Here is a 17,206-nt window from a genome sequence, read left to right as displayed (position 1 = left end):
TTAAACACAAATATCGTTCCAACTAAACGCATCTTCAACAACAAAATCAAATGCAGGACAGAGAGAACATCAAATAGTCGCAATTTACATACCAGGAGTTATCGATGAAATATGATGTTGATGAAGAAGCAAGTGTGACTGTGTGAGTGCTTGTTAACCCTAAATCCTTTTAACAACCCCAATTTTAATACAAATTGGTATACAAACTACTTCTATTTCTACTACATTTGGGTCAAACGTAATACAAAGGATGAGTGGATGTCTGGATGTAGGTTTAGGTTTTTAATATATATATATATATATATATATTATTTATATTTATATTTATATATTATATCGGGGCGGGTCGGGGCGGGGGTACCTGAACCCAAACCCGAACCCGAACCCGAAACAATCCCCGAAACAATCTCCGAAACCCGACCCGAAACCGAAAAAACAAAACCCGACCCGACCCGAAATAAGCCGGTTTTCGGGTTTCCCCGTCGGATTCGGGGATTTTTGCCATCCCTATCCCCATATCCAATTCCAAACCCTCATCTTCCTAATAAACCCTCTCTCCATTTCATTTCTTCACACACACAACCAATTCAACCCAGGGGTAAAACCGTCAACAACCATGAAACCAATCCTACCACCACCACCACCGTCCTCCGCCACACCCAACCGCCCACGCCGCCGTCCCGACCTAACCCTACCCTTACCCCAACGCGAACCACAACTCGCCGTGCCTTTACCTCTCCCACCGTCATCCGCACCTGTTACCACCACAAACCCTAACCCTAACCACCACCACCAGCAACCGTTTAACTTATCGGAACTCGACCGGATTAACCGAATCGGCAGCGGCAGCGGCAGCGGCGGCACCGTCTACAAAGTCATCCACCGTCCCACCGGCCGTACCTTCGCGCTAAAAGTCATCTACGGCAACCACGAAGACGACGTACGCCGTCAGATCTGCCGCGAAATCGAGATCCTACGGGACGTGGATAATCTGAACATCGTCAAGTGTCACGATATGTTCGATCGAGCCGGTGAGATCCAGGTGCTGTTGGAGTATATGGACGGTGGATCGCTTGAAGGCGCACACATATCTCATGAGCCTTCGTTAGCTGATCTAACGCGGCAGGTATTATCAGGTATTTATTACCTTCACCGTCGTAAAATCGTTCATAGAGATATTAAGCCGTCGAATCTGTTAATTAATTCGAAAAAACAAGTGAAAATCGCCGATTTCGGTGTGTCGAGAATACTCGCGCAGACGATGGATCCGTGTAATTCGTCCGTCGGGACGATTTCGTATATGAGTCCGGAACGTATTAATACCGGATTTGAACCACGGGAAGTATGACGGGTATGCGGGCGATATTTGGAGTTTCGGTGTGAGCATTTTGGAGTTTTATTTAGGGCGGTTTCGTTTGCGGTTGGGAGGCAGGGGGATTGGGCGAGTTTGATGTGTGCGATTTGTATGTCGCAGCCGCCCGAGGCGCCGGGTACCGCGTCTCGAGAGTTTCGGGATTTTATTTCATGTTGCTTGCAACGGGATCCGGCTAGGAGGTGGACTGCCGCGCAGTTGTTGAGGCATCCGTTTGTTACTGGCTCGTCGGGTATGGGTGGTAATCAGATGAATCAGGCGAAGGCGAATCAGGTGCATCCGGCTCATCAACTGCTTCCTCCGCCTCCTCGTACGCATTTCTCTTCGTCGTCGTGATGCTTGTCGGTTTTATTGTAACTTTTCGTTAATTTACTTGTGTTAAAAATATTATCGGACGATGACTTAATGGAAGGATCACAAATTTGATTTCGGTTAGATCATTACATGAGTTATTCTGTTATTCGGCAGATTTTGATTCCTGTATATCCTAAGTGGTGCTTATTATGTACTCTCTCCGTCCCATTAAACGTGCCATGGTTTGAAAAACAAAAAGGGAGATACCTTTTTTGCTTATAAAATGACAATAATGTCTTTGAAAATTGGGCCATCAATATTGTTTTATTAATGCTAGTTATGTTTGTGTAAGGATAAACTTGAAAATTGACTAATAAATTTTGAAAGTAGACATTTATGATGGACAATTAAAAAAAAGGAAATATAAAAACTTTTAATGGAACGAGGGAGTACGAATTTAGGGCTGGATTCAAGGAAATGCGAGCCAGACTCCCAGTCTGGGCATGAGTTTACTGTGGGCAATAAATTTATATATATTAAAATATAAAAGTGAAAACTTATTTGGCCCTCTAGGTAAAACATTAAAATCTCAAAACTAATACTATGATTCTGATATGTTTATTGATATAACTTGATCGTCGTTTAAAGAAAATTAATTTATATAATTTGTTACGGCTTAAGGGTCCTTTTTCAGCTCGTATTGGTAACTTGAATCCTCAGAACCGGCTCTATATGAATCAGGAGCTTTTAAAGGTTAACATATTTAGCATTTAAGATATAACATCACATCAAGGGATGAAAATGGTAGGATCTATGATGATAATTAGAGAAGATAGAAAGTAGCATATGCTTTAATGATGTATGATTTGTGCTATGTGATATATGATGATGGAAGTAACTTTATAAAGATCTTACCTACGTCTAGTCATCTACAAAGTGGTAATTATGCATGAGTGTGTGTGAGTGTGTTGTAATCAATGGTGGAGTGGGTGAGAAAGATGGATCTTTCACATCCTATCTTTATAGCAACATTGCATTGTTGCTTTACCAATAATGATAATAAAAGGTAGCCAACTCATACTTAAGGCTGAGGGGTGTGGGGGGCTTTAATGGGGGCTTTTGTGGGGGCTCCAACCAATAATATTATGACGTGTGGCAGAGAGAGAAACTGGATAAGGGGGTTGTTGGAGCCCCCGTTGGAGCCCTGGCCCCTGGTGTGGAGGGGCTCCAGCGAAATTTTTTTTTTTTTTTTTTATAAATATACTCAAACGACATTTTTTTGTGTTAGTTTTGAGAGGATTTTAGGAGGAAAGGTGTATAATTGTGAAATGAAGTATATTTTATAAAGGTATATATTTATAGTTTAAGAAAATATTTTTTTTTAATTTAATATGAGCTCAACGGCTCTTTTTCGTAAACCTATATAGAAAATATATTTTTTTTTGTTTTTTTCGGCTCCCAACGGTCCAAAATACCTCAAAAGGTGTGCTCCTCTCTCTCTTCTCCCGCTAACCAGCTCACGCCTGCATTGTTTTTCGCGTTAGCGCCCCGGTGGTGTGGTGTTAGCGCCTGGGGGCGCGAGCGGAGGGGCTCTAGCGCCCCCGTTGAAGCCCCACACCCCTCGGCCTAATAGTACATGCATAAAGGTTTTTATATGTGACATGTTTGATGGTTGGTAAGTTCTTTTTAGACTATTTTGTAATTTAACAAATTTGACTCTTGGGCCATGTTTATGTTGATTCATATATAGGCAACTTAGATGGAAATTGTCACATCCATCTTTAACTTGGGTCTTTTGATATGTACGGTTGATAATAATTCATATCGACAATTTAACAAATGATAGTCTACACTTTCGTTGATTTGTCTACCTTAAATGACATAACATCTGCTAGATATTTTTTTACCGATGGATGCCATGTCATCAAGGTAGACAAAATTACTTCTACAATAGAGTGATATTGCTATTGTTCATAAAAGTGAAATTTTGAAGGTATCATTCGTTAATTACCTTTGGAGAGAACCATAAACGGTTGAGTCCGCTATTTTTTTTAAAGCGAGACTTTAATTCACCTGTATCGGCTATTTTTCTTTAAAGCGAGACTTTAATTCACCTGTATCTTTTAAAGTGAGACTTTAACGCACCTATATTTTTTAAAGCGAGACTTTAATGCGCCTACTCGAATGACGTCTTAGATACAATAGAGTGATGTTGCTATTGCCGTAAAAGTGAAATTCAAAGGTGTCATTGGTTAATTACCTTTGGAGATAATCATAAACGGTTGAGTCGGCTATTTTTTTTAAAGCGAGACTTTAATTCACCAGTATCGGCTATTTTTTTTAAAGCGAGACTTTAATTCACCTATATCTTTTAAAGTGAGACTTTAACGCACCTATATTTTTCAAAGCGAGACTTTAATGCGCCTACTCGAATGACGTCTTAGATACAATAGAGTGATATTGCTATTGCCGTAAAAGTGAAATTCAAAGGTGTCATTGGTTAATTTACCTTTGGAGATAATCATAAACGGTTGAGTCGGCCATCTTTTTTAAAGCAAGGCTTTAATTCACCTGTATCTTATAAACCGAGACTTTAATTCACCTATATTTTTTAAAGCGAGACTTTAACGCACCTACTCGAATGACGTCTTAGATACCGGTAGCGGTTGTCACGACATTTATCCGTGTAAAACACAATGAAAATGTTCATGAAATTTAATTTGTCATTAGTTTGTGAATTACATATGATCACTTTTAACATAAGCAATCATTAAATGCCCCAATTCTCACTATAGGCTGGCCATTAGAACTTTTTTTTTTTTCTTTTTTTTTTAAACTCATGGCCTATCGGTAATGGTATAGTGTTCTCTTATAAATGTGAGACTGTGGGATTACATGTAGAATTTTGCTATAAAAAGAAAAGTGCGTTTATGGTTTTAACTTCACAAACATCATGTACAGATGCTTTAAGGTCTCTTTGATTTGTGAAATTTACTAAAATTAGAATTGGGATTATGTTAAAAACATTTGTGGTTGATTAAGGAAGAAATTGAAATTCATTTCAATAAATTCTCATTTTTTTAAACGGCTTTATTATAACTAGTTGTTGGGGAACTTCGAAAGGCTTACCATATGCATAAAATTTATCTTACCTAAGTTTGAATCCTAGAATACTGGTGGTCTCCACTTATACACTTGTTGGAATCGAGTTGGGACCCCACAGGAAGTTTCCATAAAATTCTTGCTAGATGCGTGATTCGAACCTTGGTACATCCTCCTTGCCCCGCCCTTAACTCAACTAGCATTTGTCAGCTGAGCCAAGGATATTTCTATTCTAGAGGAATTCAAATAGTTTTACCAACAAACTCGAAAATCATTGAAGCTCTGTTGATGATAAGAATAGGTGATGAATTATCGATCTACCATGGTAACAATAGACTTTGTACCGATTCATGGACTTCACTTACAAGAATGACACCTCGACAAAGAAGGTAGTCTGTAAAAAAGGGTGTTATTGGTCATTTCAATATTTGTATAATATGTTGCACTTACTCGTTTATTTCTGATTTGTGTATGTGTTGTGCCTGGTGGGCTTTGGAGTTATTTGGGCTTCTAAATACTTGATTTTTTCAAATTCTAGACCCGAAACCCAACCCGAATCTCTCATGGTTTTTTCAGGTTCGGGTTGTTCGTGTTCGGGTTTTTTCAGATTGGGTTAATCGGGTTTTGAGTATCTTAAAAAACAAACAAAGATTAAAAGAACTACAACACTAAAACAAAAGCTAACATGTTTTTATCACTCGTAACATAAATAACAAATAAGAAAACAAAAATAACATGGTATAGTAGACTAAAAAAGAGTAAAATTTTACAAAGTCTAGCCATAATAAACAATACAAATATAATCGTAATCGATATGTCATGATTAGAGTGTTCGATTATAGCTGCTTTTAGTTATAGATCGAAAACATTAGTAAACAAGAAATAGTATATTCATAATAGGTGGGATGACAACATTCGATTACGCATGTTATTATCTGGGTTTAAAACTAAAAGTTTATTCGGGTTGACCCGAAACTCAGAATTCAGACCCAAGAACCAACCCGAATTACTTCGCTTCGGGTTCGGGTTTGTCTTTTCTCGGGTTAGGTTAGTTCGAGTTCGTGTTAAGTTTCGAGTAAAAGTGGCAGCCCTAGCCGGTGTGCGAATCACGAACACCTAACTTTTAGGAACTACTAGCAAAATCAAACCTAATTTTGGGTAATTCAAAAGGATAAACTTCGTAATTTTTTCTTATATTTAATAAAATTTATTGTTTACAGTTATATTGAAATTTTAGTTTTTAGTGCATTTTGTTGCTTCCATATGAGAAAACCATGTATCCGATATGTGGTGCAAAAGAGATGGCAAGAGTTTGGGTTCGTTACTTCGGTTCTATCGAAAGGTTGGGATTAGAATCTGATAATGAGGGTATCCCTATCCACTTAAAAGGTGAGGTTTATAAAATGAAGCTTAGGAATAAAGAAGTAGCTAGCAGAAGCTGTTAAACAGGAAAGCTGGAAACTCTAGCTACAATAAATGGTAGAAAAAGTCATAACAGCCAAAAGTTTGATGTCTGTCATAAAGTAAAAGTAACAACAAGACAAACAAAAGCTGGGCGAATGTTGCACGAAAATGGCATGCACCCAGTCTGCGCAAACTAAAAGAATAGCTTACTCCTTCCCTTTAAGAAACTTAAGTTTCCCCCAGAGAAGCTTCCGGCTGCCTATAAAAAGAACATTTCAGCCAAAGGTATATTTTTTCTCATTCACCCTATTTCTCTTTAACTCTCTCTTCATACTTACTCCTACAATCTCATTATCGTATCATATCACTGATTCCCACGTCAGAGGTTGATCGTAGGAGACCCCCTTCTACGGTGAGACTAATCGGTCATGTTTTCTTTGCTTCTTAGCAGGTAGAAAAGTTCTGTTATGGATACACTATTTGACCGTTATACTCTTATTTTTAGCTATCCCATTGTAGCAACAGAATCCCACATAGTGGGGTTTATTTTTAGAAAATCTACGAGCACTGCTAAAAGAATATATTTAAGTATTTTTTTATATATTTTTTAAATATAAAAAAGATGGTGAGTTCCGCTTACATATATACTTTTTTTAACTATTAAAATATAACATTTTATTTAATTTGTTTTCCGTAATTTTATATACATCTTTTACCATATACTGTTATTAATTTTCATAAAAATAATAATAACCTCAAAAGCCTACTAATCTTGGTGGGCATATGAATTTTAGACTCCAGCTCGTTTGAATTCCTAATCTCTTCATACACCGAACTCAAGTAGCTAACGAACTATTTAACTCGTTAATTGCATCCCAACTTCTATACATGTCACCGTCACACTATCAATATCTATTAATTTTACATGATATTTTTAGCTTTGGTGGCCAATTGAAGAAACACTAAGTGACCCGGGGCAGATTATGGGTAATCTGGGGGCTAAGTAATGTTTCCCTCGAAGGTTAGGTCCAGCAGAGTAAGTTGTACTTCAGGGAACCTGCAAAACAGACACCGTGAGCTCGTCACTGAGAAGGGGGGGGGGGGGTTCCTCCTTGTGACCACCCTCCGGCGTGAGAATCAGTCTATATTGCTCTTTAAATATAAAAGTATATGAATACTATTAGAGCAATTATCAAGTAAGTTATACGAGATAGTAGATGATGAAATGATAATACCATTTGCTGTCTTTTATAGCCGAAGGTGGGTTTCCAAGGGGTTTAGCCGGCCCAACACGCTACCAACTGTAACCTATGCACGTGCCCTACCTGTGAGTGGTGGATAGGTAGCGGCTGACACAGAGCAGGCGTGCCGTGCACTCTTCGTCTTCTACCAACTGCAGGCTAGGCACGTGGTCTGGCAGGAGTTGGTGGGCAGGCGGCGGCTATTGGTCACAGTGCTGTGGCGTGCTGTCTGCCACGCTGCTGTCAGTGAGCTGTCGCATTCTTGGTCAGATCTTTTGTCTTTACCTCGTCAGGTATCACGCAAAAGATCCTCCATCATACGGACTGGCCCATTTTGGCGGGAGTTTTCCCCCTCCCGCCTTTGCTCATTCTTTCAGGTGACACTGAATATTTGTAAGTGTTAAGCCTTATGCGTGTAGCTATGCTGTGCGGGTAGCCTTCCCTGATGGCTTGTATCCGCAACTGCGGGAACAGGCGGGTTACTTTACCATTGGGAGGCTTTTCCCTGCGTATGCAGCTTGCATACTGCGCGTAGGCTTCTCTGAGCATGGTGGGTCCTGCGGGAGTAGATGGTCTTTGCGCAGACATCCCTGTTCAAGGTGAGTCATGCGGGACCAACTGAGCCCTGCTGGGACCTACCTCTTCAAGTCCCCCCAGTCCAATGTTCTTCTCACGAATGTCTAATAAAGTGAGGTGAACTTTTGGACTTAAGCAAAGGGTTTTGAAAAGGGGTTTTTGTAAGGTTTTCCATGGGGGTTCTTCCCGCGGAAGTCCTTGTCACTTGCAGAAATTCCCGAGTTTCCTGCTTGGTCTTTGGGTATGATGCGGGTAGGTCTGTAACCTCCTCGCAAGTCAGGAGCATTGAGTCTTAGTTGTGCGGATTCTCCCTGTGGTTCTGGTAGTTTTTGAACATAGTGATCAATTATGTTTAAACCACCAATTCCATCTTGGAGCCTCAAACAACGTAGTACTCGATGTTCCCGCTATGCGGGGATATTATTTCCGTTTTCACAAGCATTGCCCAGAAGATCCTTCCTGGTTTCAATTCTCAGCGGGTGCTAGGTATGTGAAGGGTTTTGCCTTTACACTGTACCTGCATCCGTCTTACGGTTACTTTACTTCCAAGGTATTCCTGGCGTCCATTCCCTGCGGGTGCTAGGTATGTGAAGGGTTTTGCCTTTACACTGTACCCGCACCCGTCTTATGGTTACTTGGTTGCCAAATATTTTGGCTTCAATTCCCTGCGGGTGTTAGGTATGTGAAGGGTTTTGCCTTTACACTGTACCCACACCCGGCTTATGGTTACTTGTTTGCCAAGGTAAGGGGTATTTTCCCGCTTACTTTTTTGAACCTTAGTCTTCAAATTTTTTAAATTTTGAAATTTGAAGAGTTGGTGGATGGATAACAACCCAATACCTCAAACGTCGTGCGACGGTTTCTTCTGACTGTGTCAGGACGTGCCAGAAGTTATGGCGACATGACATTATGTGGTCATTCCAGTTGCTTTTTCAGGCGCGTGGGCACTGGATTTCGGGCGCGTAGCCGCGAAATCTCTGGCACACGTCCTTTTGACAGCTGTTGCCAGCTTGCCTTTGCCACGCGTCATAGTTTCATTGCACCTTTGATTTCTCTCTCTTCCGTATTAAATTCATCGCATTAATTGCGATTACTATATAAAGGGGGAGAGGGTTATTTGCAATTCACACTTTCCACTTTCATCTCTTCTTCTCCAGTAATTTCCGGCGAATTTCTCTTTTTCGGTAAAGCATTACTCTGAAATCTCTTCTTTCTTCCACCATGTCTTCTCACGATGCTGATGATCAGAAGACTGCTGGCGAATGCCAGTGTTCTCTTCCTGTCGAGCTGTACCAGTATATCGTCAGGAAGTTCATGCTCGAGTCTCTCGAGCCTGAGTTTCCTGAGCCCCACCATACTGTGTACGATGCCCCTAGTGGCAAGATCGGGGTTTATGCTGCATTCTTTGTCTACGGGAACCTTAGGTTTCCGTTGACAAAGTTTGTGTACCGTGTCCTAGAGAGGCACGGTGTGCACCTGACAGAGGTGCACCCCATGGCCATTGCCAAGGTCCGGCACTTTGAGTGGGTGTGCCGGATACTGGGCCTTGAGCCCCTCGTTGACCGCCTGATGACCTTCTATACTTGGAGGTGCATCCAAGGGTGGTACACTCTTACAACCCGTATCAAGGGTTTAAAGATTTGTACCACCGAGCGGAGTCTTCGCTCATGGAGAAGAGAGTTCTTCTTCATATCCGCTCGAGCCATCCCCATTGCCATGAAGTTCAAGAATGGCCAGACGCTTCCGAACCTTCCCGCCATCAACTATGAGGAGGCGGAATGGTTCGCGAAGATATCCCGGGTCCAGTCCCCGGTTTTCCGTTTTCCTGAGTCGGCGATGGTGATGCTGGGGATGAGCCGGGTGTGGAAGGCGGCGAATGCGGATAAGGTTCCGATCGTCCTCGAATATGGTTCGAACTCTGTCCCTTATGGTATGTCTTGTTTCTTTTTGCTGACTTCGATTTTTTCTAACTTTCTTGTTGATTTCAGAGGGTAACGATCTTCAGTCGCTCCTGAATCCGCGGGAGGAAGATGGTCCTGCGCGGATGGGTACTCGTGCTCTGGACGAGAACGAGTTGCCCATCTTAGAGCAGACCGCGGGTCGGTTCGTGGAGGTTTACCCGCCGGGCCAAGAGATCTTGAGCCACCGACGGCCAGGTAAGCCTATCTTCTATCCTGAACCCCTCAATGCTGTGCCTGCTGCTGGAGTTAACATGTCTTCTTCTGAGGAATCCGCAGAAGGTCCTCCGCTGGTGCGGAAGAAGAAGGCTGCCGTCGGGAAAGGCAAGGAGAAGGTCGCCTCTACGGCCGACCCGGTAGTCCTATCTGACTCAGAATCAGATAGTGCAGAAGTGGCGGGGAAACCCGGTGGTGAGGAGACCACCGCTCCGGAGGCTATAGCTGTTACCTCCGGGGAGGAAACGACGACGACGGTTACCGGTGTCAAGAGGCCGGTTCCCTCGGGTTCGCCCCCGCTCGTCCGTACGTTCAAGCTCAAGAGACCCCGTAAGTACCATCATGATTCTTGTCTAAATTTATTTCAAATAAATTTTTCTAACACTTTTGTTTGTGCAGGTGTGGATGTTGACGCATTCCAGGGTGGATTTGGAGCGAGTATTCCCCCGCCAATGACGGTAGGCTCGGTCAGCCTTCCCGAGGCGTCGACCCAGGCGCCTGCGCCTGCTTCCGCTGGTTCCAGCCTTCCTGAGGCTGTTCCGGCTGAGAAGATGTCTCCGCCGGCTGTGAGTGCAATTTTTACAGCATCTCTCACGGAGCCGGCGGTTACTGCTGCTGAGGAGGCGGCGCCAACAATGGCAACCACAGCGGCTGCCACTATGCCTGCGCCCCCGGCACCGACGGCCGAACCATCAGGTATGCGCCGGGCTTCCCGCCGATCTATGCCACCTTCCCGTCTGCCTGACCTGTTGGATGGATTTCCTTTAGGTTCAGGTGATGGGTCTGGCGGCTATCGGCCTGTTATTGACCCTACAGGTACGTAGGGTTCTTTTTCCCTTATATATTTTTATCATCTTTTCCTAACTGCCTTTGTTTCTTTTGCAGTGTCGGATTCCAATGAAGTGTATGTTCCAAGATGGAACATACGCCGAGGAACAACCCTTCGCACCCCTGTGGAGTGCGTGGACTGGGCTCGCCACGCTGCTCCTCATGGTGCGTTGGGGGAAGCCATGGCTAGCTACCAAGAGGGTAGGCTAACCAATGAGCTTCGGGTTCTCCAGGCCCGGACGCAGCCCCGCGTCGAGCTGCTTTGTCGTGAAAACGACAAGTTAAAAGCAGCGCGCGCCAAAGATGTATCTGAAGCGCGGGCTCTTCGGGAGGAGAACCGGCAGTTGGCGGCTGCCGCAGCCGAGAAGGAGAAGGCATTCAAGGCCCTCGAGGTTGAAGTCCAGGCGCGACTCGAGGCCCGCTCCAAGGCTGCCCAAGCTGTGAATGAACAGCTTCGGCTGGCCAAGGAGACTGCGCGAAACTCAACTGAGAGGGCTGCCAAGGCTGAAGCTGTTGCTGAGCCACTTCGCGAAGAGAATGAGCAGCTTAAATGTAAATTAAAGGCTCTTCAGCATGCTCATGACGCCTTGGCAATGGAAGATGCCAAGAAGCTGCAGGAGATCCTTGACCAGAGGGGGGTGCTTGACCGCACTGAAAGGAAACTCAAAAGCGTCGAAGAAGCTGCCGCCAAGGAAGTTCAACTTGCCAACCTTGATAAAAGCGGAGCCGAACGTGCTTACAAAGAAAGTCAAGCTACCCTCCAATGGCTGCTTCGAGAAGCGTTGCCTCAGGTATCCTCTTTTTTTTTTCTTCTCTTTCTACTTGTAATTAGAAAATGTTCTAACTTGTAATTTTCTTTTGTAGGTTGTGCGTCGGGTCCTTTCAGAGACCTCTTACGACGATGCAATGAGCGCAGCCCTCAACGCTTCTCATGAGGATGGGGAGAAGACTGGCTTCCTGCTTGGTCTAGGGTTTGCTGAGAGAGGCTTTCCGCCCTCCAACTTCCCTTTATTCAATGTTAACACTGCAGCTGCTTATGACCAAGCAGTGAACCAGTACGCTGCCTTCCCGCATCCGGTGGTGGAGAAGGTGAATGAAGCTGCTGCTGCTGATGATGGGCTAAACATCCTTAAGACTTTCCTTGGACAGCCGCGCTCTGACGGTGCTGGTCCAAGCGGAGGTGGTCCTGAAGCCTGATCCTGAAGATCCCTTCCCACTGCTAGGATAGACTTAGCTTTGTATAGATTTCTTTTAGGCGGGTAGTTACCCGGCCACTGTTGTAATATATCATTGAAATATACGATTGTTATTCCTTTCATTGGATTCTTTGCTTTATAAACTTATGACTTGCATACTTAGTTTAAATTAGCAATTTTCCAAGTGTTTAGAATAAGTTAACCTGTGAACGTGGTTGATGATGGGTTAGAGTTTTGCTTCCTCCTTCGTGATTGTGCGGGTATAACCGTCACTTGCACTTGGTAGGATGGCTGAACTTTTGCCTTCATCTGACCGCGTGTAGGTTTTTCTTATCCTTTTTTAAGTGTTCATAAGTTAACCTTTTAACGTGGTAGATGGTAAGTTAAGTTTGGCTTCCTTGTTTGTGATTGTGCGGGTAAGACCGTCACTTGCACTTACAAGGATGGCTAAACTTTACCTACATCTGACCTGCGTGTAGGTTTTCCTTAGAACTTTTTAACATTTTGGCGTTGTGTTTATGCGGGTATTGCCGCCTTCCACACGCAACTACTTCTTCCCGTAAGGGAAGTTCATAGGTTACAAGCTATCAATACATCATGAAAGGAGAATCATTTCCATTAGAAGTGGCTCTAGGCCTTTTCTTTACAAGTTGGAATTGATCTACATATAACATTTGCGTAATTGAGCTCCATTCCATGTTCTAGGGATGGGAGTGCCATCGAGCCTTTCGAGCCGGTATGCGCCCTTTCCCAGAACTTCTTTGATAACGTATGGCCCTTCCCAAATCGGGGCCAACTTTCCTGGGCGTTGTTGGTTCGAAGCCTCGTTGTTACGCAGTATGTAGTCTCCTTCATTGAAATTGCAGAGTTTTACCCGCGTGTTGTAGTATTTTTGCATTTGTCGTTTGTAGTTTTCTTCACGCACGGCGGCTAAGTCTCTGCGCTCTTCGGTTAGCATAAGGTCTAACCGTCTTTCCGCATCATTGTCTTCTGGTTGGATTAAGACCCTTGGTGAGGGTAAACCGATTTCGACTGGGATCATGGCTTCAGTGCCATAAGTGAGACTGAACGGGGTTTCTCCCGTACTGGTCTTCTTCAGCGTTCTGTTTGCCCAAAGGACGTGTGGAAGCTCGTCCACCCAACCGGATCTATGTTCCAAGAGTCTTCTCTTTATGCCTTCGACGATGCTCTTATTTGCTCTTTCCACCTCACCGTTACCTTGCGGGTGTGCCACTGAGGTAAAGGTGTGGGTGATTTGAAGTTCTTTCAGCCACTGCTGTAGCTTCTTGTCAGCAAAGTTGGTGCCATTATCGCTTACCAAATTCTGTGGAAGTCCAAAACGACAAATAATAAATTCCCAAATAAATTTTTTGATATGCTTTGCGGTTGTTTGGGCTAAAGGTTTCGCTTCTATCCATTTGGTGAAGTAGTCAATGGCTACCACTAGGAACTGAACATTCCCAGCTGCTGTAGGAAATGGGCCTGTCACGTCAATGGCCCACTTCTGAAATGGCCACGAGGAAGTGACAGGAACAAGTTCATTTTTCGGGCGATGCGTGTTGGGTGCGTAAAGCTGGCAAGATCTGCATTTTCTGATGTATGCCAACGCGTCCATATGCATCCCCGGCCAGAAGTATCCCGCGTTGTTTAGCTTGGCTACCACAGCGCGGGGGCCTGCGTGTACTCCACAGATGCCTTCGTGAACCTCCCTTAGGAGGTAGTCAGCATCTTGGTTGTCCACGCATCTTAACAATGGGCCAAGAAAGTTACGTCTGTAAAGGGTGTCATTGACCAGCTGATAATTCAGTGCTTTACAGCGTAGTTTTCTTGCCTGTGACTTTGACTCTGGTAACGTTCCTGCTTCAAGGTATTTTATTATTGGGGTCATCCATGTTTCTGTACCGGTTTGGATGACACAAATTTCCTTGTGCGGGACTGATGGTGTTTCGAGGAGTTCAACGCGGATGTCCTTTCCCAAGTGGGTGAAGGCCAGTGATGCAAGCTTGCTTAACGCATCCGCAGATTTGTTTTCGCTGCGCTTGACGTGTATCACTTTACAATCATTAAAATCGCGCATGATGGCTTTGGCCTGGGCAAGGTACAGGGCCATTGTGTCGTTCACAGCCGTGTACGTCCCGTTTATTTGGTTTGCCACTAGCATGGAATCAACATGGGCTTCCAAATTTTTTACACCCATTTTACGCGCAATCCTCAATCCGGCCAGGAATGCTTCATATTCAGCTTCGTTATTCGTACTTGGAAAATCCAGCCGAATAGCATAAGTATATTCCTGGCCTGCTGGATTTGTTAATTTTAACCCTGCGCCTGAACCCTCGTTACTAGCTGCTCCATCAGTGTAGAGTCGCCAGACCTCATTGATTTCGTGTGCTGGGGAGGGTTGAACCTCCTCCTGACACTCTCTCCCGTGAAGCGGGGACTTCTGCAATAAAATCAGCCAGGACCTGGCCTTTAATGGCTGGTCTCGGCTTGTATTGAATCGCATATTCTCCCAATTCAATTGCCCATTTGGCTAGACGTCCCGATAACTCGGGTTTGCCTAGAACATTTGAGAGTTTGAAGTTGGTGAGAATAGTGATTGGGTGACCCTGGAAATATCGTCTCAACCTGCGTGAAGCGTGTATAAGTGCCAAGACTAGTTTTTCCAGGGTAGAGTACCGGGTTTCCGCGTCTGCCAGCACGCGGCTAACATAATAGATTGGCATCTGGATGCCTTTTCGTTCTACAAGCAGGACTGCCCCGGTTGCTCTATCTGTTGCGGAGAGGTATAGGATTAACTCCTCCCCCGCTTGTGGTGCTGTGAGTGTTGGGAGTTCGATCAGGCGTGATCGAATCTCCTGAAAAGCTGCTTCCGCTTCTGGTGTCCAGCGGAAGTGCGTTTTCTTTAAACAATTTCTTAGCGTTGACACAAAAGGGAACGACCTATCCGCATGGTTTGCCAAAAAGCGGTTAAGCGCGACTAGTCGTCCATTCAGTGTTTGAGCCTGTTTTATGGTGGTAGGTGATTCCATTTTGACAATGGCTTCGACCTTTTCAGGGTTCGCTCTGAAGCCATCTTTAGTAATAATGACTCCCAAGAACTTCCCTTCTTCCACCCCAAATGAACACTTGCTCGGGTTGAGCTTCATGTTTATCTTTCTGAGCGTGTTGAAAGTTTCGTCAATGTCTTTCAACATCGCCTCTGGCTCGGGGCTTTTGATGACCAAATCATCCATATAGACTTCCAAGTTTCTCCCAATTTGGGCGTGAAACTCTTTGTCCATTAGTCGTTGGTACGTGGACCCCGCGTTCTTAAGTCCGAATGGCATCATTTTATAACAAAATGTGCCATCGGGCGTCCGAAAGGCGGTTTTGTCCTGGTCATCTACAGCCATGTGGATTTGATGGTACCCCTTATACGCATCCAAGAAGCATTTAAGGCGAAATGGTGCCACCGAATCCACCTTGAGATCAATTTCTGGCAACGGATAACAATCTTTGGGGCATGCTTTATTCAAATCTTTGAAATCTATGCACATGCGCCATTGTTTGTTATTCTTCGGTACCATTACGGGATTTGCAACCCATGTTTGATATTTGCTAACGCGCACGATGCCCGCGTCAAGGAGTTCCTTGACTTGGGTTCTGCACGCGTTGGTTTGCTCGGGCCCCATTACTCTGCGCTTTTGTACGATCGGCGTAACGGCCGGATCGCATTTGAGCTTATGCTCTGCCTTACTCCGGGGTACACCAGTCATGTCGGCTGGTGTCCACGCGAAGATGTCTGCGTTTCGCTGCAGTAAGCGCTTGAGTAAGGTGCGTGTTGGATCAACAATTGTCGGGCCAATGGTAACGGCCTGATCGGGATATTTCCCATTGAATGCCCACTTTTCAGGTTCAGTGATGGTTTGTTTGGCCATCTTCGGTTTGGGTTTAGAGGAGACAGATGCGATGCATACCTGGGGAATGCCCGTGATCATCGCTACGCCTTCAGTTGTTGGCCATCCCATCATGCCGTGGACTGAGGATACCACGGCGTTGAATCTTGCCATCCCGTCTCTCCCGAATAGGATGTCATACGTATGATGTGGTTTTTTCATTACAACAAAATCCACATCCTCCGTGCGTGAATAATTCCCATCGGTGAGAGTGACGGGGAAAGATAGGGTGCCCAAGGGAGTGTTCATGCTGCCGTCAAACCCTTCCATTGAAGCGTAGACCGTCTCCAGGCGTTCCTTGTCTTCATCGTCTAGCTTGTCGAAGAACTGCCTGTACATTACTGTCGACGATGCGCCATTGTCAACGAGGGTGCGGGAGGTGATGTAGTGCCCCAGCTGGCTTTTAATGACAATGGGGCCTTCTTTGTTTGGGCCTCCCGGCACTCGCGGGAAGCGCACTTCTGCTTCCTTCCATGCGCATGGTTCGGTCATCGGTCTCTTTCTTCCTCTGACCTTACCATGGACCATGTTGATGCTGATGTCGACGGGCTTTCGTCCGTTACCCCTGTACCTGTTGTCGTTCCTTCCTCCCTTCTTGATAGATGCCACGAGGTGTGCGAGCCTCCCATCCTTGACGAATGTCTCGACGATGTCCCTCAAGGATGTGCACTCCTCAGTGCTATGGCCCTTTGTCCCATGGAAGTCACAAGACTTGCTTTGATCCGCATTGGGTTTCTGTCGGATCGCTGGGGCTTTTGGCCATGGCAGTTTTTCCGTGGCAAATATCTCCGTGACGCTCTTGGTGAGTGGCGTCCAACGGTTTTTCCGGTTCGAAGGGTGCGTGTTGTCCCTTCCGCCAACCAGAGGGCGAGAGCTTGAGGGGGTGTCAAAGTTTATCCTTGACTGCCAAATACCTTGCCGCCTCTTTTTGTTTAGCCGGGCGGTTCTCACATTGTTCTCCCTTGTCCTCTGTGTGTAGAGGTTTGTATTCTGGGGGAGATCTCTTCCCAGCTGTTTCTCCGTTTCGGCAAAGCGTTTGGCTGCCGTCATTATGGCATCCCATGTGGATGGCATGCCGTCTTTA

The 17,206-nt window shown here is 44.8% G+C and overlaps 1 pseudogene; it reads left to right on the top strand.

Annotated features, from left to right (window-relative positions):
• Positions 1-616: 616 nt before the first annotated feature.
• LOC143595351 (mitogen-activated protein kinase kinase 5 pseudogene) lies at positions 617-1,778 on the top strand (annotated as a pseudogene).
• The last annotated feature ends 15,428 nt before the right edge of the window (positions 1,779-17,206 follow it).

The sequence above is a fragment of the Bidens hawaiensis genome, unplaced genomic scaffold (assembly GCF_021521415.1).
Source record: "Bidens hawaiensis isolate Kalapana, Puna unplaced genomic scaffold, B.hawaiensis_p1.1 tig00044923_1, whole genome shotgun sequence".
Classification (NCBI taxonomy): domain Eukaryota; kingdom Viridiplantae; phylum Streptophyta; class Magnoliopsida; order Asterales; family Asteraceae; genus Bidens; species Bidens hawaiensis.
This window is presented reverse-complemented; position numbering and strand designations above follow the sequence as displayed.